This window comes from Orycteropus afer, unplaced genomic scaffold (genome assembly GCF_000298275.1).
Source record: "Orycteropus afer afer isolate SDZICR_OR568_19922 unplaced genomic scaffold, OryAfe1.0 scaffold00280, whole genome shotgun sequence".
Lineage (NCBI taxonomy): Eukaryota > Metazoa > Chordata > Mammalia > Tubulidentata > Orycteropodidae > Orycteropus > Orycteropus afer.
The window spans coordinates 3,956,261-3,984,108 of record NW_006921867.1 but is presented as its reverse complement, the minus strand read 5'-3'; positions in this window follow the sequence as shown (position 1 = coordinate 3,984,108).

The following is a 27,848-nucleotide window of genomic DNA, read 5'->3' as shown; positions in this document are numbered from 1 at the left end:
TAGAGTTGAAGAAAGGGAATAGTTGTTAGTAACATACCAAATAAAGACATGACAGGAATTCACAAGAATGGAAAGGAAGATTATTTGAAATTAACTCACAAGAATGGAAAGGAAGATTATTTGAAATTAACTCCAAGATTTTGAGTGTGAAGATTCAGGACACTGCTATTGGAATAAAGTTTGGTTTTGGATATCTTGAGAGTCATGACCCAAAAGATATGGAGTGTTCTATTCTGAATAATCAACATCACTATCATCCTTTAACAAGTGCCTGTTGAGTCTACTCTAATTCATGGTGACCCCATGTGTGTCAGAGTAGAACTCTACTCTAGAAGAGGGTTTTCAGTGGCTGATTTTTAGGAAACAGATCACTAGGCCTTTCCTCACCACTGGGTGGACTTGACCTTCTCTGCTTTTCCCTTATCATCCGAATGTGTTAACTCTTTGCACTACCCAGGCACTCCTACTTAACTTCTAGTTCATATATTTTCAAGAGAGGTGACAGCACCTTCAAGAGTACTCCCTATCACCCTTAGCTATCTGTTTTCTCATGCAGTCTTTAGTATTTTTAAGCTCACATTCATTTAGCTTTTTGTGATTTTTTATTGTTTTCTGCTTGTGTAAGATCATTCATATCACAGGAGTACGCTCTCAAATTTTTTAATAACGTAATAATAAGTTTTATTGCTCCTGAGAATGACTCGTAATAATGGGCTATTATTTGGTGTATTAGGTTTAGTGACAACAAGAACTATTCATTGAGGTTTGACACTTTAAAATTTCTACAAACTGGAAGGAGCTCTGGTAGCCTAGTGCCTAAGGCACTTGACTGCTAAGCAGAAGGCTGGCTGTTCAAACCCACCAGCCACTCCTCAGAAGGAAGGTTGGGCAATCTACTTTCATAGAGATACTGCCTCACAAACCCAAGGAGGGGTGGCTATGAGTGGGATCTGACTGCATGGTGGTGGTTGCATTTGTTTTTGTTACAATTGCCGTAAACACTGGAAGGCCCCAGGCAAGGATCTCCTGATGCAGTGCTCCAAATTTATCCGCTGGAGATTCAAGGAAGTGACAGCATTGGGGTGTTAGCCTTACACTATCACAGGGAGGAGTCCTTGGCTCTTCCATCAGTGAGAGTTAGGACCCTGAGTGAAGTCTGAAGGAACCATCTACTCCAAGAGAGGGGATCGATCACATACAGCCCCACCCCTGCTATCTAGACTGGCACACCCCATATGGGAGTGGTTGGATGTTAAGCACCCAGAATTCAAAGTTGGTGTATTGCACTTGACTGCTAACCAGAAGGCTGGTGGTTCAAACCCACCAGCCACTCCTCAGAAGGAAGGTTGGGCAATCTACTTCCTTAGTGATACTGCTTGGAAACCCAAGGAGGGGTGGCTATGAGTCAGGGATGACTTGATGGCATATGACGACAACAACAACAAACTGGAGGCGAGTTCACTACTGCTGGAACCCTGTAGTGCACTGAAGGCTTTGTCCTCTTCCCTTCTCTTCCCTTAGTATAGATTAAAATATATATATATATATAGTTTTAAGGGTAGTTATAACATTTTATCTTCACATTAAATGTTGAAATATGTCAGCCCAGTAGCATATATGAAAATGATGGAATCAGATTGCCTAGAATAGATGTTTACATTCAGTGGTTGGTGCTAAGTACTACTAAGTTAATGTTTGGCAGTTGGAACTCACCTAGCAGCACTTCAGAATAAAAGTCTGGTGATCTGCCTCTGTAAAGGTTAGAAGCCATTGTCCTAGAGTCCAGTTTGATCCATAGTGACCCTGTAGGACAGAATACAACTGTCCCATAGAGTTACCATCTTTATGGAAGCAAAGTACCACATATTGCTCCCACAGAGCAGCTGGTGGGTTCAAATCAGAGACCTGTCAGTTAGCAGCCAAGTGCTTAACCACTGTGCTGCAAGGGCTCCTTCTGTAAAAACTGCAGCCAAGAAAACCCTATCAAGCAGTTCTACTCCAAAATGCATAACATTGCCATGAGTACAAATCAATTCAAAGCCAACAAGTTTGTTTGTCTGTTTGTTTTGGAATAGATGCTTATTAGAATATCCTTCAGTAGTGATACCTTTTTACAACATATACACGTTTTAGGAGAAATGTGCTCAAAATTTCATTTCCTCACTTATTCCTAGTAAGAAGACCATGCGACTCAAAGAGAATTGTATTGTTGTTGTTGTTAGCTTCACTGGAGCCAGCCTCTGACTTGTGGCAAGCCTGAACAATGGGATCAGACCACTGTGATCCTTAGGGTTTTAATTGTCTGATGTTTAGAAAGTAGAATGCCAAAACTTTCTTCCTAAAAGAGAATTGTAGAAGAAGTTGAGGGAAAAAAATAAAGCTCTCTAAAGAAATAGCATTCTTAGCTCTAAAGCACAAAGTGGAAGTCAACCCACTTGCATGTTTTCTAAGCTAGAAACTTCGAAAGTTGGTTTCAGGGCCTCATGAGCCTCTGCTACCCACAACCAATCTGTCAGTAAATGTTGTGCATTCTCTTTTACGGCACTGCCTGCCTTAATAATTTTATTTTCTCTTCACTTATCAAAACAGCAGCCATATGGTTTTTGTTTGTTTGCTTGTTTGTTTCACATGGTTCTTTAGTAAAGACTGTAGTGGCTTTTCCTGGTTATTTTACAACAATATTTCAAATACCATTCTGTCTTTTTGAAGTTGTAAATTGTTAAAGATCAAGGCTGGATTCTACTCTTAAAGATTATTAATTTCATTTAATTTGATAAGATAGAGCATGGCACAGATTCAGGAAAAGAAGTGGACAGAAGAGACACAAAAAAGTTATTCACTAGAAGGAGGCAAAACTACGTGCCAAATTCATCTCATTCCATGAGAACTAAAGATTTTTTTTTAATATAAAAAATTATTGCTTAATTTTAAAAAAATGCTTCTAAGCTTTAAACTGATATTGGAACCTTTAAAATTTAAGTTTTTATTTACTTGTTAAAAATAAAGTCTGTTTAATTGAAATCATCAGCCTTGATTCTTAATCAATTTTAGAATTTAATAAGTTCACTTCTACATTATCAATAAGCAACACAAATGATAAAATCTGATAATACAGTAGTCCATAAACCTCCTGATTTACTTTATAAAAACAGATCATCATACAAGAATCATGTCTCAGTATTTTAAAAGCATATCCTTTTTAAAGGTAATTATTAGTGTGATATTTTCAAAATGCACCTTTCATCGGTTATCAAAAAGAAAATAGCATAGATAGGAAGTCAAGTGGCCAGATTAATGATTTACAGGGCTGAAATATAACCTTTAAGTGCTTACAAAATGTATTTCTAGAACAACACGTTCCACAGACACTCCACAATCCTTCCTCCTTCCTTCTGCAGGACTGACAGAAAGTGTTAAACTCTCCTACTAAGTCCAGAAGGGTCCCACTCTGCACTTTTATCCAAGAAAATACTAACAATTACAGGTGGCACTTGAGAGTATTCTTTTCTTTGCTATTTTTCTTCTTTCATTTATTTGTTTGTTTGTGTAGGAGTTCTGGTGGTCCAATGGTGAAAGCATTGGGCTGTTAACCAAAAGGTCAACCATTCAAACTTACCAGCTTCTCTGCAGGAGAAAAATGCAGCAGTTTGCTTCCATAAAGATTGACAGCCTTGGAAACCCTATGGGGCAGCTCTACTTTGTCCTACAGGGTCACCATGAGTCAGAGTCAACTAGATGGCAGTGGGTTATTTATTCATTTATTTGTGGAATCCAGGCTCAGACAGCCAAATGAAAATCAAATTGAATGTGATATTAGGATATTTCTAGAAAGAACTGCGGAAAATCTGAACATTTTGATCTATAAGGGAATTAAGCTTAGGGGCTAAATTTACACGTGCTTAGTATTGCATAGCTTTCTGCTTCATCCTGATGAACTCACTGACTTTAATAACTTATTCTCAAGACAACATGTCCTTAGAATCCTGACAAACCCACAGAACTTATGGTCCTTCCTCCTACATGACAGTTTGAATTTCAGCATTCCATGACAAAACTGTAATTTTCTTTTTGTGTTAACAGTTCATAACCAGAAGTGTGAACAAGGAGTTGAGGAAGAAATTCCCTAAACTTCTGCAACAGAAACATTACTTTTTATTCCTGTCTAATTTCAGAGCATCCAATAATCAAGAATATCCATCAAAGTCTCCCCACATTTCTTCTGTGGACGAAAGAAATGTGGGGAGTGCAGGGGTACAATGCTAGCCTTCCTCTTACAGACTTTTGATAATAAAAGTCTATTTTCATAAGAATGATTCACATCTATTAACTCAATAGTGAATAATTCCAACTCATTCCCCTTGAATTAGACAGAGATGCATATAGAATATACCCAAGAGTAGGAAATATGAAGGAAACGCTTTTGAGAAAGGCAAATAGCAAAATTTACAAAGAAAATGCTTCTCGATTGTGGGACAACCTAGAAACACAATTTGTCTAGGTATTTCTCCCTAGTTATTTGTAAAGATATATTAAAATGCTTATTGGAAACAAACATAGCAAACGAAAGAGAAAAGAGATCATTTGTAACGTGCAATGCTGTTTCATGCATGTTGTTGTTGGGTTGTTGTTATGTGCCATCGAGTTGGACCCGACTCATACCGAGGTGGTATCACTACGGAAGTAGATTGCCCAACCTTCCTTCTGAGGAGTGGATGGTGGGTTTGAACCGCCAGCCCTCTGGTCAGCAGTCAAGTGCCTTAGGCACTACGCTACCAGAGCTCCTGTTTCATGAATAGAGAATAAAATGAAGGTGATAATAGAATATGAAATAAAAAAAGACATCAAATAAGAAGAGTACTAAAAAGAAAACATGCAGGAAAGGAAGGTGTTAAAAGTCAACAACAAAAAAAAAAGCAACAGAGGAGCAACAATTGAGGATAAGGTAAACTCAGAAGTCTTGATATATAGGAAGAAAGGAAGAGAACTTTAAGTGATTAATGGTGTTGTTTTAGCAACGGAAGAGCAGATTAAGTGCAGCTTTCCAAAGTGATTGGAAAGGATGGAAGGAAGACCAACCAAAAACCAAACCCACTGCTGTCGAGTTGAGTCAATTCTGACTCACAGAGACACTCCAGACAGGATAGAAGCACCCTATAAGGTTTGGGCTTACTTCCATAGTGATACCACCTCGGAAACCCAAGGAGAGGTCACTATGAGTCGCTCCGACTCCATGGCTCATAACAACAACAACAATCTTTACAGAAGCAGACTGCCACATCTTTCTCCTGCAGAGCAGCTGGTGGGTTCAAATCGCCAATATTTTGGTGATCAGCCAGGCACTTAATCACTGAACCACAAAGGCTCCTTAATGAATGCAAAGTGCTTATTTCAAGACTTGGGAGATAGTAAGATTTCAACAAGGTCGTGATTTCAGCAACCGGTCCAGATTTTAAAAATATGATGAAGATACTGATAAAGGTTGCATAGCAGTATGGATGCTAGGGAAGAAACATCTCAAAATTACCAGTCATCGCTGAGAAAAGGAAAGGAAGAATTTAACAGGAAATATAAATATGCAGGAAATTAAAAGTGAAATAAGATATATGAAAGATATAAGAAAGCATTTAACAGAAAATGTGTCTTTAAAAATGAATATCAACTTGAAAAAATTCCCCTTCCCAAATGATAATCAAAACTCCAAAAGTAAATTAAAACTTCCAGTGAAATAATACAGCTCAATTTTCTATAATTAAGAAATTTGATAAAAAAAAAAAAGAGATATTCAATTTCTAAATTTTGAAAACAGGGATTTACTTTTATCTATGAAGTTTTCATGTTAGTCTTCTATCAAATATTTCAATTAATTCACTCATTTTCTTAAGTAATATAGAATATGTATTCAGAAAATATGTTCCTTGGGTTGTACTTATGTCTACTTTTAAACTAATTGCCTTTTCTTTGATTTTTACCGTTTTCAGTTCAAATGGAGAGCAAACAATCTTGGACTAGAAGTCTTGACTGGGCTTTATTTCTGAATCTATCTCTTCTATCTATCTATGTATCTATCTATGTATCTATGTATCTATCTACCTACCTACCTACCCTTCTATCTGCTATCTCTCCACCTGTTCATTGTATGAACTTGGATGAGTTACTTACTAGGCTCTCTTTTTAGGAATCCTGGTAGCACAGTGGTGAAGCAGTCGGCTGCGAACCAAAATATCGAAGGTTCGAACCCATCAGTGACTCTGCAGGAGGTAAGACCTGCTGATCTGCTACTGTAAAGATTACTGGCTATGAAACCCTATGGAGAAGTTCGACTGTGTTCTACAGTGTTGCTATGAGTTGGAATTGACTGGTCAACACACATCTACAGGCTCTATGGTACTAATCCATCAAATAAAATGATTTCTATTCAAATACATCACAGGTTTATTAAGGTGGAATATTAACACTTTTTAAAGTGGCTTAAAGTATAACAAAGCACCATCACCATCCATCCATTATTCACTCATTTGCTTATTTATTTCACAAATTAATTACCTACTATGGACCATGTTGGAACCCTGGTGGCACAGTGGGTAAGGCTGCTAACCAGAAAGTTGGTGGTTCAAACCCACTAGCTGCTCCATGGGAGGAAGATGAGGCAATCTATTTACGCAAATATTTACACCTGGGAAACCCTATGGGGGTCGCTATGAGTCAGAATCAACTTGATGGTAGTGAGTTTTGGTTTGGATGGACCGTGTACTGTCTTGGTCCTGGGATTAAATCTGTGAATGAGGCTAACATTGCTCCTCCATCCTATCAGGTATTGATATTATTAAAAACGGACATGTTTTCTGAAGGGTCCTGAGAATTCTCTGTGCTAGAAAACAACGCTTGAACAATTGCTGCTGAAGGACATTAAAAGAAAAGAGAAGAAAGAAAGAAAACAAAAACATGATTATGGAAGCTGAGATGTACATCTAGATTATTGCCTTTTGTTATTATTTTTTTCACTATTTTTATTCTTGTATGCCTTTGAATGTGAATAAAATAATTTCCTCATTGCATGATTACAGGGAGCACTGTTCATATAGAATATAATGTGAATGTCCTATCCTTGAATCTGTGCACTAAATGGCAGTGCTCTAATTTGTACTCTTCAATTCGACTAATAATTCTTTAACAGACATATTTTAACTTTATCTTTGGGATAAAATTCAGACATACAGGAAAGGTGCAAATCTTGAACCAAGTATTTCCATATAGCCTTCACCCAGAAACAATTTTTAAAAGTTTGTTTCATCTTAAATGCCAGTTCCTTTTTGTTTGTGTTTTAGGACCAATTTCTATTCAGAAGAATATCAACAACTGTATAATGAAAACCTGTTAAAATGTGTTTGGCAGACAAAAATAATTTTGGAGTAAAGTTTGAGTCCATGGAAATAAGATGATTTGATTACTATATTTATCTTCAAGCACAGAAGACCAAAATTTCTCTCAGTGATACCAAGTATGGAAGCAAAACAGCCAAAGAATGAAAAGCTTGAACTTGAGAACAAGAGGGCCTAAGTTCAGTTCCCATTTATGAGTTAGTGGTGTGACCTTGAGCATAAGTTCATAAATCACCCAATGTTTTAGTTCCTTATTCTGTAAAAAGAGAATAATACAATGTATGTTTAAGAGTTTTTAATGAGGATTAAATGAGTTAGTATTTACAACGTTTGTTGAATAGTGTCTGCTACCCCGTAAGCACCATTAGGTTTCCAAGGCTGGAAATCTTTATGGAAGCAGACCACCTCGCCTTCCTCCCGTGTAGCAGCTGGTGGATTTGAACCACTGACGTGGTTAGCAGCCAAATGCCTTACTGAGGTTGTCGAGAGCATGAATGTTTGGTTGAATCTTTGAAACATAAACCATGCCCTGAAATTTGATTTTGAAATTAAATCCTAGAGAAATTAATATATATCAGTTTCTTATAAACTTGGGTTCAGATAATTTAGGTCTCAACATAAATTTAAATATATTTGGATTCATCAAGGTAAATCAATACTTTGAGGAGAAATGTTTATCATTGATACAAAGTACATGAGTCCTCTTGAAGCAGAAGACAAATCATGTAAATGGAAGCTAGAAAACAAAAGTAGAAATCCAAAAAGTACCTTAGAGGAAACTAACAAAATCATCAGAAAAGTTATCGACTCAACATCATACATTGAGATATACTGAGGATGTACTTTATGCAGTTGGATGTCTACCGGAATTATGGGAAGAAACTTTTCATGGAAATGGAGACAATCAATTGGAAGGCATGATTGAGACAGGTAGACTGCATAAGTGAAATAAACCATTTTAGGACTGAGAATTTAAAATAAATGGCAGTATAGAAAAGGAGTTATATAAGCAATAAAATTAGCAAAAAACACAGAAATATCTGAATATTTTTTTTTGAATTTCCAAAGAAGCTAGATTCGTGTCAACTCTCTATAAGACATTTTTTCAGCATCTTCATTCTCTAGAGGAGCCCTGGTGGTGCAGTGGTTAAGCAAACAGCTACTAACCAAAAGGTTGGCAGTTCAAACTCACCAGCCACTCCATGGGAGAAAGATATGGCAGTTTGCTTCCATAAAGAACCCTATGGGGCACTGAGTCTGAGTCAACTCAATAGCAGTGCGTTTGGTTTCTTGGTTTTATTGATACTCCTACATTCACCAAGGAGCTCTGGTGGCATAGTGCCTAAGGCATTTGACTGCTAATCAGAAGGCTGGTTGTTCAAACCCACCAACTACTCCTCAGAAGGAAGGTTGGGCAATCTACTTTCGTAGTCATACTGCCTCAGAAACCCAAGTTGCTATGAGTCAAAAATTGACTCGATGGCAGTAAGTTTGGTTTTGTATTTACATTTACCAAAGCCTTTTGAACATTTGTTTTTCATCAGATCTCCCTTAATCTTATGTCAAACATAAATGTCTATGTAATCTAATGAACAAAGTAATCAAATAAGTATTTCTAACATATATATATATATATAGAGAGAGAGAGAGAGAGAGAGAGACAGAGAGAGAGACAGAGAGAGAGAGGCAGAGAAAGAGACAGAGAGAGAGACAGAGAGAGAGAGAATTATGTTCATTAAGTCTCTTAAATATACTTTTGACTTAAAAAAAACACAAACAAACTTGTGAGAGAAGACTCATTCCACCTCCTCAGGAAATCAAGAACCTACAATTGCTCTCTCTAAGCATCAGATTTTCCATGATGTGTGAAAGTAGCACATACTCCTTTTGCAATGACACTGTATCTGAACGTGGTAAGTAGTGTGAGTTCCCCAGGAGATAGCCACAGAGAGAGGATGTATTCGTTTCCTAGGGATGCCACAAACTAGGTAGCTTATAACACAAGAATTTATTGTCTTAACAGTTCTGGAAGCTAGAAGTTCGAAATGAGGGCACTGCCATGTTGAATCCTTCTGAGGGCTCTGAGGGAGAATCTGTTATGAGCCTCTCTCTTAGATTCCGATGACATCTTTGCCATTCCTTGGCTAGTAGATGTTACACTCCAATCTCTGCCTCCATCTTTATGATGGTCTGCCCTCTGTGTTTCTCTGTATATTGTCCTCTTTTATAAGACACCACTCATTGGATTTGAACCCACCCTATTCTAGTATGACCTCATCTTAATTGGCAACATCTTCAAAGACTATTTTCAAACAAGGTCATGTTCTCAGGTACCAGATCTTAAGACTTCAACAAATCTTTTTTGGGAAGCAATTTAGTGCATAACAGGCCCCTTGTTGGTGAATGAATGAGTGAATGAAATGAGTGAAACACTGTTTCCCTTACCTCACCTGTCCTATGCCTCTGATGCTCAGGAAGGCCATACTGTGTCCTGTCACTGGCAGGTTGACCTTCATGATGATCCAGAGGTTGTGACTCCCAGCAGCTTGGGCTACCTGCTTCCCTAGAACAGACCACTGTGCATGAGACCAGGAGGCCAGACATAGGGGCTCTTGCCCTTCTTTGCTGCCTAGTAAGGTAGCTCCTTGCCTCCTCTCTGAGATTCAGAGAGTTCAACTGTGAGGTGCAAAAATGGAATTAGATAATCTCAAACAATCAATCTCAACTGGTGCTCCATGAGTTTGAAGTAACTGTTTTTTTATTATCTAATTTTATTTTTGGTGAAAATATGTTCCCATTCCAAGTTTCTAGATCTAATGATCATTGACATGGATTTATTCTTCACATTGTGTCAACATTCTCGTTATTGCTGTTCTAGATTGTTTCACTTCAGTTCACTTAATCCTCCTGCCTGCTGACCTTCTCATCTGTGGTTTAAAATAGCTGTTGACCCTTTGGTCTTATATAGTTCTTTTTTTTTTTTAAGAAACACAGTAGTGAAGCATGACAATCTTTATTCTATGTTACTTATTTTAAAAGTGATTTCCAGGGATTGTTTCAATTCAAGTTTCGAAGAACAACTCAGGGTTATAGTCTCAGGGACTCCTCAACCCTCAATAGACCCAGTAAGTCTGTATTCTCTAAGAATTTGAAGTTCTGTTCTATATTCTTCTCCCTATTATTCAGGATTCATCCATTATGTTCCTGATCAGAACATTCAGTAGTAGTAGCCAGGTAACATCTCAAGGTGGTCTCAAGGTGTAGGAGGCAGTGTTTCATGTAGTTCTGTAGTCCAGCTCCTTCTCTGATTCTTGGGTTTCTTTCTCCCTCTTTTGTTCCAGATGAATAAAGACCAACAGTTGTATCTTAGACAGCTGCTCATAAGCTTTTAAGACCTCAGACACTACTCACCATACTGGGAGATAGAACATAAAGAATTATATAATGCCAGTTGACTAGATTGTCCTGGGAAATCATGGCCTTAAGCCCCTAAACCACGAGAACTAATCACATGGGGTGACAGTTTATGTCTAATTAGACCCAACCCAACTTTATTAAGCCAGCTATAATTATTTCTGTGGCTATATAAGTGAAGACTGTATCAACTGGCAAATGTAAGCTCCAAGAGGGCAAACCAAAAAACCAAACCACTTGTTGCTGGGTCTATTTTGACTCATGTGTTTCAGAGTAGAACCGTATTCCATAGGCATTTTTATGAATGTGATCTTTTGGAAGCAGATTACCAGGCCTTTCTTCCAAGGATCCTCTGAGTGGGTTTGAACCACCAACCTTTAGGTTAACAACTTAACACATGTGGTGGTTATGTTTGTATGTCAACTTGTCTGGGCCTGGTTGAGTGGCTGGGAATCTGGTAATAGTTATTCCCCATGATGAGACTGGCAATCAACTCCATGCTGGGATCTACCACAAGCAGCTGAGTAGCTGCCTTTGGGTATGTGGTCTGCTTCCCATATATAAGAAACAGCTTAGGGAATGGTCTCTAGCTTATGGCACGCTTGGACCCTGCGTGTAGCCGTGTCATTGTTCAGCAGCCTGCCATGCTCTGCTGACCTTGGAACTTACAATGGACTTGAATTGATGGCCTGCTATGTGGTTTGGTAACATCAGGACTTTGCCATTTTATTTGTCGACCTTGGGCTTGTTAGCCTCAGCAGCCAGTAGGCACCTGAGTGAAGAGACACTTCTAGCTTCAGTGGGCCGGGAGCAAAGAAGCCGAGCTGAAGCCCAAGGTCAAGGGGCTTTCTCCTAGCCCCTAGAGCCTGGCACTTTGAACTCAGACTTTGAGCCTCCTGAACTGTAAGAGAATAAACTCCTGTTTGTTCAGCCATCCCGTTTGTGGTATGTTCTTGTCAGAGCGGCACTAGGGAACCAGAGCAGCACATAACCATTTGTGCCACCCAGGGACACTCTATGAGGGCAAGGCTTTGTAACTTCCCAGGAAGTACACTAGACCCTAGGAGGAAAGGCCTGGAGACCTACTTTCAAAAACTAGCCTGTGAAAACCCTGTGTGTCACAGTTATCCAACCCTCTGTCAGTCATTGAGCTGACACTGGACTGGGCAGCATTGTTTTCCATTGTGCATGAGGTTTCCATGAGTTCAGGGGCAACTCCACAGCAGCTGACCACAACAGAATTGACACTGCTCACTATTTATTGTTTAAGTAAATATAATTACGTAAGAGTTTTTTATTTTATTTTTCCAAAAACTCATGGAAACAATTAGTCCTAGCAACTGGTACACCATCCGATCCACAGCCTATACAACCACGAGACCACTGTCAACCACTTGGAAGGGGATCTATGTAGGAGATCCTGGATAGAGAGGGAGAACAATGTAGAACAAAACTCAAAATCATTTGGAGGAAAAAAAAAGCGGGGGGGAAACCAAGCTTGCTGGTCCGATAGAGCCTGGTGGAACTACTGAGACTATGGCCCCTAGCTGCCCTTCAGGTCTGGAATTGAATCCATGCCTGTGGCTTCCAGTCAAACAAAAGACAGGCATATGAGTTGAACATGTACCTGAGTTAGATACACTCCTTGGAGAGAACAAGCATGGGAGAAAGAAGGGCTGTTTATGCACAGGAAGACAGCTCAGGGGGCAGGAGTGCATGGAGGGATGGACACAGGGAAGAGGTAGGGAAGGAGGAAACAAGGAGGAAGTGGGAGGTGAGCTGTTGTATTGTGGTCAATGTAATGAGACAAAGTATATATGAACTACTGTATGGAAAGTGAATTTGCTCTGTAAATCTTCACCCAAATCACAATAAAAAAAAGTTTTTATTTTTGAAAAAACAAAATCGGTGTTTTGGAAATAAATATAGTTACAAAAAAGTTCCAAATATTTAGTTAGGCAATTATGCTGATAAAAAAATAATTCCATATGAAGTGTGCTTCACAATTCTTTTAATTCTCTTTCAAATAAAAAGAAACTGAAATTGGAATTTATAGACTAGATCAGCACTGATCAATAGAATTATAATGTGAACCACAAATGCAATTTAAAATTTTCTAATACCCACATTAAAACTGTAAAAAAGTAACATATAAATTAACTTTAATAACAGTTTATGTAGCCAAATATATGCAAAGTGTTATTTTAATGTATAATATGTAATATAATAAAATATAAAATTATTAATGAGATATTTTCTTCTTTTCATATTAAGGCTTCACAATCTAGTGTGTATTTTGCATTTAAATCATATTTCCACTTGGACTAGTCAGATTTCAAGTAATCAATCGCCACATGTGGCAAGTGGCTACCATACTGGACCAGCATGGAACCAAACAATATGGATGAGATTTATGTAAGACAGGGAAAAGTCATCTCACTCTGATCTGTGAAATTTTGTATCAAGTGTGAGGTCTAGGTTGAGGTTCACTTTGTTTTGCCTATGGATGTCCAATTGTTCCAGCACCATTTTCAGAAAGCACTGATCTTCTTCATTGAATTGCTTTTGTACCTTTCCCATAAATAAACATGACATATTGGTATGAGTCCATTTCTGGGTTCTCTATTCTGTTAGATTAATCTGTGTGTCAATTCCTTCCACTAATATCACACAGTCTTGATTGCTGTAGCTATATAGTAAGTCTTAAAATCAGGAAGTGTGATTCCTCTTATTTTATTCATTTCCAAAATTGTTTTAGGCATTTTGGAGCTTGTGACTTGCCACATAAATTTTAAAATAAGCTTATTTATATGTATAAAGATGTTGCTGGGATTTTAATAGTAGCTGCATTAAATATATACATCATACTGGAAGGAAATGACAGCTTTATTCTACTGAGCCTTTCAGTCCATGAACACAGTATGTTTCTCCATTTAGTTAGGTCTTCTTTGATTTCTTGCATCAGTATTTGGTAAAATTCAGCATACAGAGCCTATATATATATTGTCACTTATATACTTATGTAATTCATTTTCTTTAAAGTAGTTGTAAATGGCATTGTCTTTTAAATCAGAGGTGATAATCAACACGTGGGAAATGTTCATTGAATAAAACTAGTGATAATTCTTTAAATGTTTGTTATGATACTCCAGTGAATTTATTTTTCAGATTTTAATTGCAATTCAATTTTTTAATGGTTATGGGGCTATTCAGATTGTCTATTTCATCTTGCTTGAGGAAATTGGTCCATATCTTCCAAGTAAAGTTGTTGTGTCAAGTTGTTCATAGTATCCCCTTATTATTCTTTTAATGTCGGGAAGATCTGCAGTGGAATCCCGTGTTTTATTCCCAATATTGGTTAGTTGAATTTCTTTTTATTTTTATCAGTCTTGCTGAAATTATATCAATGTTATTATTATTATTTCTAAGAATCTGTTGGATTTCAGGAAAATAATATCTTGAAGGTGGGCTAGCATTCAGGTATGTCAAGGGAATGGATACAAATCCCAGAAGACATTGAAAATGCATGTGCTTATTATATTCAATGCATCAAAATGTACTTTAGTGCATCACTTCACTGATGAGTCACAGTTCTCCAGATCTTACTGTATAAGCTTAACAACATTTAATGGTACTAGAATGATACTTGTTTTGATTTTAGAAAACCCAGAATAGATGGATTGAGTACTTTATCTTTAAACTGTCTCTCTCAGTTGTCTAATGGCCTCAATGTGGAAATACAGCAGATGAGACTTGCTTATTGGGGAAGGGGTCATCGTAAGGGAATTGTTTTTGACCTTCTTCCTGGTTTGAAACCTCCAGAGATTGAAAAGAAAAGGAGACTCAAGATATGGTTTAGTTTTAATGTTAATGCTGTGGTACAGCTGGGACTTGTCCTACATTTACTGAGAGCTCTAATTTACAAAAAAACTAGATCCCAGCATTTTGAAAGCATATGTGAGACCTCTAAAGCTATTTCTTTTACAGGTTTTTCCAGCTCTGATTTCAGTCTATCATATTGCCCTGATTCATTTTTTTCCTACTCATAGGTTATTCTTAATCCTTTGAAAGCAACCTCTTCTATTTATGTGATTATACCCGCCACAGACCCCTCAATAGCTCTCTCGTACTTTTAATAAATCATGCAAAATAATTAAGAAACATGTTGTGTAATTTAATGCTGCACTTCATCAAATTAGAACAGACACCTTTTTTTTCCCCCTGAGAGAAATCTGGATTCTTGAAACAGAGTAAGAAGAAAAAATATGTCAGAATGAAGAAATGACAGAAGATAGTAGGGGGGTAAACTAACATGTATGTGGTGCCTTATTGTACTGCAAGTGCTATGATATGGACCAGCGAATGAGATTTTGATATTCCATGTTACAGTTAGGGAAAGGTTAACTAGACACTTTGAGGCTAACCTAACGTTTCAGGTTATCCTGAAATGAAATTTTGGATATTTCCTTGCTGCCTCTTGAGACAAACAAAGAAAAAGACCAAAAAAAACTGTGCTAAAATTACAGACAAGAGTAACTAATAAGGTTAGAAAAAAAAGAGGGCAGGGTTATAGTAAGAAAGGATATTCCACAATTCACTCAACAAGTCTTAATAAGTGTCTGCTATAAATCAGGCAATTTTTGAGCCACTGGAAGTGGGATGACTTAGAAAAATGTTCTCAATATATATTACAGTACTTTCTCGATTATGCTCTCATAATTTTTTTTGCCTTTGTATTCTCTGTTACCATTAAAATTGTTTATTGAGTTAAAGCCTAAAGCAGTAATTGGCAAGTTTTCAAAAGTGGCATACTAAGCCATCATGTATTTGTTTCTGGAGAAAAGGAATATTTGAATGCTGGTCATGAGCTGGGGTTAACACTCCATCCATCTTCCCATTTCCACCAATGGAGGTATGGAATTGGAATGAAGTTAACTGACAAGACCTCTTGGTAGAGATCTGGTTGAGGATTTCTCAGGGACAAGCAATCAATAATAGATAAGAGAGGGAACTTGGAAGAAGGGAAAAGAAGATTTGGGCCGCCACCATTCTCTCCCTATCAACACCCAGGCATACTTATACAACTCTAATGTCTAGAACAAACGTAAGGTGTCAACTTTCACAAAGTAAACACCTTTAGGAGAGCTTGCACTATCAAAGTAGAATAAACTAAGATCTCACTCTGCATTTAATGCTTTTGTAGATATTGTTTGGCCGGGAGCAAAAATAAAAGCAAGAGTTAATTTGACTGTTTCATCAAGGGGACATAATCACATAGTACATGCATCATCCATAAAATATTTAAGTGGGCTAGATAATTTTAAGAATTATATACGTTTAAATGTTGACAGAGTTAATGGAGACCTAGGATTTCCTGAAGTTACATTTATAAACTTGATACACTCTCTATCACATACGCAGCTCTTCCAAAGCATCCATCCTTACAACTCTTATATTTTGGTGCATGATCATCCTTCATTCAATGTGTTAAAATCAATCTTTGTTTCTCCTCATTGTTCATTTATCTAATGTTTCCTGAACATTAGCTGGGAACAAGGTACAGCCTATTATGCTGTGTGCCCCCATATTGATGAAATCTTTTTCTAACTCTGCTGATTCTACACTCATCAGCCCAGCCTAACCCCCTCCCCACATCCACTTGACTGTGTGCCAGGATTTTTGTGTTTAAGCAAATCAGTTATCTAGTCTATTTATACTTTCGGCCATCCCACACCCTGTTTTTGTTCAGCACGTTTTAGCTCCAGGATTTCTAATCTGGAGGCTTCTGTTTCTGAATTAGACCTGAACTAATTCAGGCAGTCAAGAGGTTTGTGTCCTGAATATTTCCCTGAATCATCAGAACAAATATTTTATATAAATAGAAACTCAGATGAAATAGGATAGAGAGTTGGTGTAAACAACAGGGGCCTGCCATTAGAAGTATCTGGAAGATGCAGTTACCTACATGGAATTCAGGGCTTCACCAGACAACAGCCACACAGGCATTGAGAAATGAGCACAGAAGTGTGTGTGTGTGTGTGTGTGTGTGCGCACACACACACTTTTGACTGAATATAGCATTTGTGGGTAAAGGGACAGTGAATATAAGAAGAATGATAGCAAAAATGTCATTCGTTTTCATTTTGATACAAACACAATTTGTTAATAGTCTTTACCAAAAGACTGTTTTCCTATTACTTCTATAATCCATAGCCAAATAATTATTTCCCTTACATCACCTCCCTCTCTAAATAAACAAAAAGCCCAGAATCTCAAACAAATCTTCATGTCATGTCCCCACCGATATATACACATGTGTCATATATGTGAGGGATCTCATGTGATTTTTATCTTCCTTTTCTATGACTACATTTAATTTCCCAAATTTGAACAGAGATAGATGTTTGTAGAACTATAGATAAGTTATCAAAGAAGTGACATAACTTTTTATGGATCAATTTACTGTAACAGACATATATTGGACTGTGCAAGGTATTATGGCAAGAGCTATAAGTGAAATTATTACTTTCCAGAAGCTACATGGTATGTGCAATGCATAGAATTATAGGAATTTAAACCTGGAAGGAATCATCAGATCTGCCTCAGGTAGAAAATTTAGGATGGAGTCACAAGAAATTAGATACCATAATCCTCCTGAACTCTTTCAACTATACCAAAATACCTCTGCCATCATTCTCTTTTTTAGGATAAATTGAAGGAAAGGTCTAAGACTGCATACAGTGAATGAAAAATATAGCTGGGCATTTTAGATTCTTATTAAATCTGTCTGAGGTCAGAGTTCCTACTAGCAGAGCCTGAGAAAGGGGTACTTACAAAAGTGATACATTGAGGAAGTGCTAAAGGAAAGGGAATGTGAAAGGAACTAGGGAATGAGAGGCAAAACCAAACAAGAACTTGGTCTCAGTTGGGATCCAATTTCAACATAATCCCACATGGAGCTCTGGAGCAAAGCATTGACCTTACTTTGAGGCAAGAGAGCTGCTGGGCTTGTGTTTAGGCAGTCCCTGGGTTATGTCTACAACTGGCTGTTAGGAACCTACCCTGTAAAGCCAATTAGGTTAAAAATTCAAGGTACATACAATGGTTCATAATAACAAATGGGAGATATTTTCTTACGTGGATCAAAATATTATTATTACTATTACTGTATTATAATGGTAAATATATTTTAGTATATCTAGAAGTATTTCTTTAATGTTTTTCTTGCATAGAAAGGAACACAACATCTGTATATTAAGATAAACTGTTGACTAACTGACATTAGATATGAACCATACCTAACTGTTCTGACTTACTTACGAATTCAACTTAAAGACAGATTTAGGAATAGAACTTGTTCATAATCCAGGACCGCCTGTGTTTGTTTCATGATGCTTCTGCCCATACCCTATCTAGAATAAAATTATTTCTGTTTGCTATAATATAGTAGTGTCAGACCTCCTCTAACTTCAAGGGGAGGGATAAGAATCAGGATCAGCCCAAAATTGGTTCCTATGAGGTGGTAGTCAGACATACCTCCGCTTCAACTTTTTCACCATTTCTGACATAAGGACATAAGGTGTCTCAGGCATAATGGTTCCTTTAAAGTCAAGGGCAAATCTCCACAAGCAGCTGTGAATTGCCACCACTCCCAGTGGCTGGGGGATGAGTGCACTGGCATGGAAAAGGGAATATGCGTAGAACACTAACAGTGCCCACTGTTGTAGTTGTTGTGTGCTGTTGAGTTAGACCCAACTCATAGCGACCCCTCCTTGGGTTTCTGAGACAGTATCACTACAGAAGTAGATTGCCCAACCTTTCTTCTGAGGAGTGGCTGGTGGGTTTGAACCGCCAGCCTTCTGGTTAGCAGTCAAGTGCTTTAGGCACTACACTATCAGAGTGCCCACTAGAGATTGCAAAAAGAACCAATTTTGTTTTGAAGGTAGTATACAGAGGGAAAGGAGCCCTGGTGGTGCAGTGGTTTAATCGCTTAGCTGTTAACTGAAAGGTCAACAGTTTAAACTCAACAATCACTCCATGAAAGGAAGATGCAGCAGTCTGGTTCTGTAAAGACTAAAGCTTTGGGAACCCTGTGGGGCAGTTCTGCTCTGTCCTATAGGCCTCTATGAGTCAGAATCAAGTCAACAGAAGGTAGTTTCTTTCTGTCTTTTTTTAATATATAGAGGAAGGGAGTCTCTCAGTTGTTGCCCTGGACTGCTAACCTGAAGGTTAGAAGTTTGAGCCCACCCAGAGGGGCCTCAGAAGAAACATCTGGGGACTTTCTTTCAAAAAATCCACCACTGAAAGCCCTGTGGAGCACAGTTCTACTCTGACACACCGAGGGTTGCCAGGAGTCACTGTGGACTTGACAGCAACTGGTTTGGTTTGGTATACAAAGGGAAATCTTTTACACATTCTTCAGTCTCATGGTATTAAAAATGTATCTGAATTCACGGTCTGTTAAATAAATTGCTCAGAGTACTGGGCAAAATGTGAACAGCTGTATCAATTTCTCCAAGGGTTCCAAACTGGTATTTTATAAAACTTGACTTAACATTCATGCATATTTAGTAACAACTTAGTGACATGGATTTATGGCCCCAGAGAATGGGAATCAGAATCAAAAGTATCGTTACTAGAGATTTGTTAAAAAAAGCTTTCAACTCCAATTGCCATATAAAAAAAAAAGTCTTTTGAAACAGTCCCTTACAAATGACATTTTTCAGTTCAGTTATTAACTTTGGTTATAATTCCTTGGCGAATATATTACTCTCAGATATCATCTTGATTAGTGTATTTTTTATATATAGTTTGTTATTCTCTTAGAACTATCTTAAGTTTTTGCCACAGCAGCTTCCTTCTCTAGCTTCCCTCTCTGTTATAATACGTATTTGAGAGGAGAAAATTTTATGTACTTTATGTGAAAGCTGCTAAAAGATAGTCACCATGGCCAATGATGTAATTGATTTGAGTCAAGTCAAAATATTTTCTTAGACACGGAGTTAATCCATACCATTCTCCCCCTTCTTTCAGAGGATTCTGGTTATTTGGGGGAGAAGGTGGCAATGGGTCTGGCTGAAATTGTACATGGGCAGCATTTTTGGGATTTCGGTGTAGCCATGAGATTTTCTTACCCCTGAGACAGTTTTAGAGCAAGTTTTCCCAGATGCAGACCTGAAGCCTATTGTTTGAGGAAACATTTATTAAGGGTGTTCTCCTAGGAGAAACTAGATTGTGAGTTGGGGAAGCAGGATAGGAAAGTGGAAAAAAAAGCCAAGTGAAACGTTAGCCTGATCAAGCCAGGATCTTTAAAGAATAAATTTTAGAGATTGTCCTACCGCACATCAACAAAACGGGTGAGCATTTGCACTTTTATCCCGGGCAGTCATTGGCTATGAGCTGCTCTAGGTTGGGTGAGGGTAGAGATGGATGAATGAGGAGGCAGAATCCTCCCGGCATTTCTCAACATCCACCTCCAGTGTCTAAGGAAGGCAGACCTCTAGAGATGGCAGGAGTAAGCAGTTAGCTGGAAAATATGCATAGCTTGGTGGATAGGAGTTGATTAAAAGAATCCAAGATGATGTGGACAGTCACAGTCTGCCACAGAGATGTAAGCAAATGTAATGGAGTGGAATTTCCGGAAGTCTTTTTAAAGGTAGCTGACTCAGCTGGGACACACATTATTTCAGTCTGCTGTCCTTCCTTCTTCCTATCACCTTGAAAGAGGCTGGAGATCCAGCAGTCATCCTAGACCATGAGGTGACACTGAAGATGGAAGCGAAGCTAAGCCAGTTGCCGTCAAGTCGACTCTAACTAATGGGGGCCTCATGTGTTTCAGAGTAGAGCTGTGCTCCATAGGGATTTAAATGGCTGATTATTTGGAAATGGATTGCCAGGTCATTTTTTCTAAGGGGCCTCTGGGTGGACTTGAACTTCTAACATTTCAGTTATCAGCTGAGCATGTTAACGGTTTGCCACCATCCCAGGACTCCAAAGATGGAAAATACCACAGAGAGACCAAGGGTTCCTGGGTCTTTGATGACCACGGCCCTGTTAACCACAGATGTACTGCTTACAACTGGACCTCTTTCATGTGAGGAAGCAATATATTGATGTTACTTAATACATCCCTATTTTGAATTTTCCAATGCATATAGCCAAATCCAATTTTAACTGATGTAGCCATTATTTCATACCCCAAAACTATACTGCTTACCATGATCACTTTAGATTGTAACTCAAATTTCACCCTCCAATGACTATTAGCATGTTGTCAAAAATCATGGTATTTTCAAAACAAAGGGTGTATAAATATATTAAATTCAAATTAAGGAAAAGCTCATAAATTAATGCAAATATGTGGCACAGTGTCATCACACAAGTGCAAATTAAATTGGACTGATCTGAAATAATAAAGATCTGTTTGTTGCTTTGAAGTGAAAAACATCGTAACTTTTACTGCTGTATGTCTTTGAAAAGTACCAAATATCCATTCTAAGTTGCTCTGGTTTCTCTGAATGTAAGGTATTCATTACCACTGGGATAAAAACAGAAAGTTTAGGGTCACATGATGCAGGCAGCTGGGATTTCAACTCAAGGTTAGTCACTGGACCTTCAATCAGCCAAATAGTATTTATTGCCAAATTGACTGATGCCTCCAGCCTTGAAATAAGGAGCATGGGCTATGATTAAATTTTATCCTTAAGAGATACTTCATAGTCTACTATATGGGTTCTTCCTCATTAAAATTGTAACATTAAAAAAATTGACTTCAGAAATAAAGTAAAATGGGAGTAGAGGCTGAAGTTATCTAAAATAATCAGTATAACTCCATGCAGATCTGAAATCAGATGATAAACGTGTACTTTCTCAGCATAGACATTTAAAAACAGCAATTTTGTCAGTTGTTAAATGAAAGATTTAACAGAACTATCAAAGTAATCTGTGTCAGAGACTGAAATACGAAATTTAATTTGGGTCTGCAGTATGACAAACGTAACAAAAGCAGCAAGTTGCTACAAAAAAGTGACTGATAAAATTCCTACATTTATATGTCCACTTTAGAAACTAAATGAGAGTGAGCATAAAATGCAGAGATTTTGAAAACAAAAGATGCACTAGCTGAACAATAAAGAAAATCTGCACACTGAAACTATTACCATCTTAAAAATCTGTTATCAACTAAGAAAATAACTACATTGCTCTTGACCATTGAGGATTATTGAGCACATACAAATACAAATATAATATCGGGCATACAGTTTACTTTCATGTTTTAAGACGATTATCCATTTTACCTTCTTTTGGCCATAGCACCCAGATTTGTCTTGATCAACTGTCTCCCACCTCCTCTGTTATGGTTTTAAGTTAGGCTTATTTCCAGGTGAAGGTCCCAGGGTGGCGTAAACCATTCACGCTCCCCTCCTAATCTAAAGATTGGCTGTTTGAGCACATTCAGTGGTGCCACGGAAGAAAGGTCTGGTGATTTGCTTCTGAACGGTCACAGCCTTTAAAACTGATGGAGCTCAGTTTTATTCTGCAACACATGGGGTAATCATGAGTCAGAATCAACTCCGTGGCAACAGTTGTAGAGGGTTCATCTCCAGACGGGAGCATTTGATTGAACCTAGCCTATTAGAGTATTGCATTCCCAATATTCAGGGATGTGTAGGTGATTTCAACAGTCAAGTGGAGCCAATTTATGACTTCTGTTGAAAGAATGGCGTTTCTATTTTCTCTTGCAACTGAGTGCCCAGGATGTATGCCCAAACCTAATAACCGCTACTGCATTGATAAAGACTGCCTAAGAAAGCCTGGGAAAGCACAGTTGAGAGAGGTACTAGAGCTAGATGGTATTACTTGAGCTCTTGAATGTAATTGTGCCTGAAGTAAGCCATACCTCTGAACTTTTTACTTAGATGAGCTAATAAAAATCTTTTTCTTTGCTGAAACTAATTCGCTAGGGCTTTTTGCCACTTAAATCTGAAATCGTTTGACCTACACTTACATATGTGTGTGTATGTCTATTGAGATTAAGAAGTAGAGAGACCTACTTTCTAGTGTGTACTTCACTAAAAATATGATCTTGGTCCAATTATTTAAACTTTCAGTATCTCCAGTTCCTGTTTGCATAGTTGGATTGCACGGCTGATAGTTCTGATAGTGAGCTCTAAAGGCTCTCCAAACCAAAACCAAACTCACTGCCATCGAGTGAATTCCGACTCATAGAGACCCCGATTGGATTTCCAAGTCTGTAAATCTTTTTTTATGGATGTAGATTGCCCTATCTTCCTTCTGCGGAGCAGCTGGTGAGTTTGTACTGATGACCTTATAGTTAGCAAACCTAATCAATGGATTTTAATAAACGGACAATTCCAGGCATTTAAATCTGGAAGCAAGTTGGATTCAACTTTATACCCCCAGGCCAGAGGGGATGGGAACAACTATAAAATATGACTCATCTCTATATCAGTCAATATGTGTATATATAGGTTGATAGTCAATTCTTTTCTGGAATTTACCTGTTACAGCATGGATAACTGTAGAACAAGCCGGTATACTCCCTGAGCCCAGGAAGGCAGCCTGCTGTGGTGGATAGCAATTGCCATAAAGAAGGAACTCTGATTTTGAAGCCCAGATAGGTCTCAAATTCTTCATCTGTAAAATGGGAATAATATAGCTCCCTCACAATGAGTTCTGGTGGTGCAGTGCTGAAGGCATTTGACTGCTAACCAGAAGGGGTTGGGAGGAAGATTGGACAATCTATTTCAGGGGACACTATGAGTTGGATTCTACTTGAAGGCAGTGAGTTTGTTTTTTTAATCACTCCCTCACAGGCTAGTCCTAGGAATTTACTCACATAATGTAAATAAAGCTCTTACCACAACATAAGGCACAAAGGAAGCACTCAACATTTGTTACATGTTACTATTATCTGCAGAGTTATTATAATGACCAAAGTGCTTATAAGACAATCAAATTCCCTTCAGCGTGAACATTAATCCACAGATGTTTTGAAAAATACTGTGTGGATGTGTTTAAAAATAATAATAATAATAAAAACTCGCAATAGATTTGCTCCACTCAACCTTTGCAAGATCCTGCTTAGAATTGCCAACAGAATATTTCCTCTACTTTCTCACACATTGCTTGTTATTTCTAGCCAGGAAAAATGAATAAATAAATGCCCATCTGGCAGAGTATTTCTCCACCTATATATGAACCAGAAATACCAATCTTTTCTAGTGTGTATTCCCCAGATGCAATAATTATCTTCTATTTACAGCTAAATCACTGATTACTGTGGAAAATATTGTCAGCAAACCATACCCCAAAATGTATTGCTGTGAAAGGGAAAAAATACAAAAATATCACAAAACAAAATCCTAAACACAATCCAAAACAGAACTCATATCTTTGCTAGATTCATAGAAAGAGAAGGCTGTAGTTATTTTATTTTAATATGAGATATTGCCTTTTTTGCATTAAAATATTTAAACTAATTCTCTGATTTTTGACTCATGAACAAACTGACAAACTTATGAAATAGCGATCTAATCACATGCCTAGAATAGCAAGTCAAGGGGAAAATTGTGGTTAGCTGCCTTTAAGTCAGTTCTGACTCATGACAAGCCCACGTGTGCAGTGTAGAACTGCACCACAGGGTTTTCAAGGATACGATCTTTATGGAAACAAATTGCCAGGACTTTATTCTGTGGCTCTTCTTCTCAGTGTGTTCAAACCGACAACCTCTGCATACTAGTAGTCAAGCACTTAGGCATTTGCTTCACCCAGCAATTCCTTACCACATTTAAAAAAAAAATGTATGTAAAAGAATACCATGGCAACAAGCAAAAAGGGAGAGTAAGAGAAAAAAAAAAAACTCTATCATGGGTATTATAGAATGAATATTACCCTAATTACCTAAAGATATTAGCTCTACCCTAATATAGTTACAAGATGGAACAGTTAACTAACATTTACATTTTAATTCATACAACCTGTTTGTAAGAGGAAGAAACCTGGCAAGGAAAATAAGCCTATAGAAAACTAATTTCTATAATTAAAATATTTTTTATAAGGCTCAAAATAAACATTAAAAGGTGGGCTAGGACATTTAACATGATCTCAGTGTTTTAATTTGTGTTGCTTTTAAAGAAATTAAGAACAGGTTTTTCTGCAAGAATGTACATACAATAATCCAAATCATACTTTTTAGTTGACCATCCTATAAGAAACGTAGAGTTGATATTTCTCTATAGTGATACATGTAAGTAAGTATATCTTAGTAAGAAAATATTATTTTCTGAGTAATTCCAAAAGTGTATTTAGAGCTTTTAGATCTACTAAACCAAATAAGGAAATAAAATTTTATTCACCCACTGAAACAGGGGAATGATTACTTCTGTATTTTCAAAATCCTCTTGTGTGACAATCATGCTAAGATGGACATAATACCCAAAGGGAAAAGGCTCAAGGAAAACATGAATATATACTCAGAGGCAAGGAGCGGGCTTTAGGAGAGAAGGAGAAAATTATTCTATAAGGGATGCAGGTAATAAACTAAGGCGTCCTGGAAAGAAAGTCTGAAACTACCTTCAGCAGTGTTGACAACTAAACTCAGAGCTTCTCTCAACAGGTGCCCACTCAAGCCCACTAACTCTCAGCTATTTGTCAAAGCCCAAGAGAAAGATAGCCAGTCCCCACACAGCTGTGCCTCTGGCTGCCACTACAAAGGAATGAGGCTTGGCTATTTTTAGGTTTGGGGGAGGCAATCAGCCAAAGATCAGCAGCCCCGCAAGCATACGCTGACAAAACGGTGACTTTAGAGTCTCCACTAGCCTCCCATCGCCTGCCCACTCACCCCAATCCTGAGTTGTGTTTCCTGTGCCCACCACATCACCGGTGAGGTGACTTTCCTCGTTTTGCTCAAAAGTTTACATTCCCAGTCCTTTCACAGCCTCTGTTACAGCCTGTCTCCACTTTTATTACTCAGTTAGCTCAGACCTTGAAGCCCTGAGATTTTCCCTCTACGCTAAAGAAGAAGAAAAAAATCAGAAACACTCTGCAGATGCTTCCATAAAGCAAACAGTGGGTTTAGTTTGTTCATAATATGTTATTCACTTCAGGAAACCAGTGAGTTGTGAGCTTTTCTATCACTATGCTGAAAAACAAGAGGGAAGCAAATACTTAAAATATGAAGAGTAGTAGGTTACTCAAAAGGAGCTCTGGTGCTGCGGTGCCTAAGGCATCTGACTGCTAACCAGAAGGTTGGTGGTTCAAATCCACCAGCTCCTCCATGGAAGGAAGATGGGGCAATCTACTTCTGTAAAGATTTATCACCTCGGAAACTCAATGTAGGTCTCTATGAGTTTGAACTGACTGGATGGCAGTGAGTTTCCTTGATGGAGGAAGAAGAAGAAGCAGGCTAATGTGTTTTTATGTTTTAAAGGGAGCCAAGGAGCTGATATTTAATAGTATGCTTTGTTTTACCTTTGTTGAATGTGGAAACAGAGGTCAGTGTGTCTTTCATTGTGCGTTTTCACTGTTTGCTAGCTTAATCTCAATAGATTTGGGTCATTTCCAGGTGGAAAGCTCTGTTTGAATGGAAGAGATTATTCTACACTTGATCTCATTTTCTTCTCATAACTCTTCATACTTGAGCATATTTATTGTTAGTATATACTGCATACTAGTAGGTACTGCTAACAAAAGTAGAAATAAATGAGCATACTGTTCTCTTTTTAAAAATTCTTTTTTTTAGTGAACAGACATGAGCTTTTCTATATGAAATGAGATTTTGGAAACATAAAGTGCACTAATTATAAAACTAATAAAGAATCTAGGTCAAAAAAAGCAAAGAAAATCTTGATTTTAAAGAACTGTTTTATCTCTATAAGAAGTCATTTAAGATAATTACTTAAATTGTGTGAAATAATTATCCAGAAAATGCATTTAAATATGTCCCTATGAACATGATTTCATATACCCAGAGTGAAAAATAATAATAAATGAGATTATAATGGAAGGGAAATTGGTATTTTATTTCTTAGTTTATTTTTTAGCCCCATAATTCAAGAACCATATTCAATAAGGCAGATATGGTTGCAAGGACTTACTGTCCGAGACCTAGTATTGTGCAGAGATCAGCTTGGTTTATAATTAAGTTTCTCTCATGAATGAGGACACAGTTTGCCAAAAATAATGTATTGTAGCTTCCACCCGGGCCAATAATTGAAAAAGCATTATACTCCAAAGAAAGACTTAAATAAAAAAAGGCAACCCTATAAAATTATATGGTTGTGCCTCTACCAAAGCTTTCTAAAATATTGAAAACATGTATTACTCATGTATATATGCAAATCCTCAAAATTAGGAGAGAGTTTTAGAACAGGGTTCACAAACTTACTGACTGGTTATGTGACCTTGGGAAACTTACTTAAATTCTTCTGTGCTCTTTTGTCTGTTTTTTTAATCTCTAAAATAGCAGCGGTTCCCTCTCCCTGCCTCAGGATCTGGTTGTGAGAATTAAATGAGCCTTATACAATAAAAACAAATCCAAAGCCATTGCTGAGTCCTGGTGACCCCATGTGTTATGGAGTATAATCGTTCCATAGAATTTTCTTGGCTGTAATATTTACGAAAACAGATCACCAGGACTTTCTTCAATAGGGAGGCTTCAAACTACCAACATTTTAGATTAGCAGGTAAGCATAAATTGTTTACATCATCTATAGATCTGGCATTTGTATACTAACTGGAAGGTCAGTAGTTCAAACCCACCAGATGCTCTGTGGGAGGAAGACGAGGCCATCTATCTATAAAGATTTACAGCCTTGGAAACCCTAATGGGGGTCACTATGAGTTGGAATTGACTTGATGGCAGTGGGCTTGGTGTTTTGGTTTTATCAATGTTTATATAAGAAAGGTTAACACTTTTGGGGTGGGGGAAGTGGGAACAGGATGATATGACTCCATGGACATCCAAATGAAATATTCTAAAATATTCATTTACACTGAAACCTAGCTTTATACCATCTTATATTTTATATATAT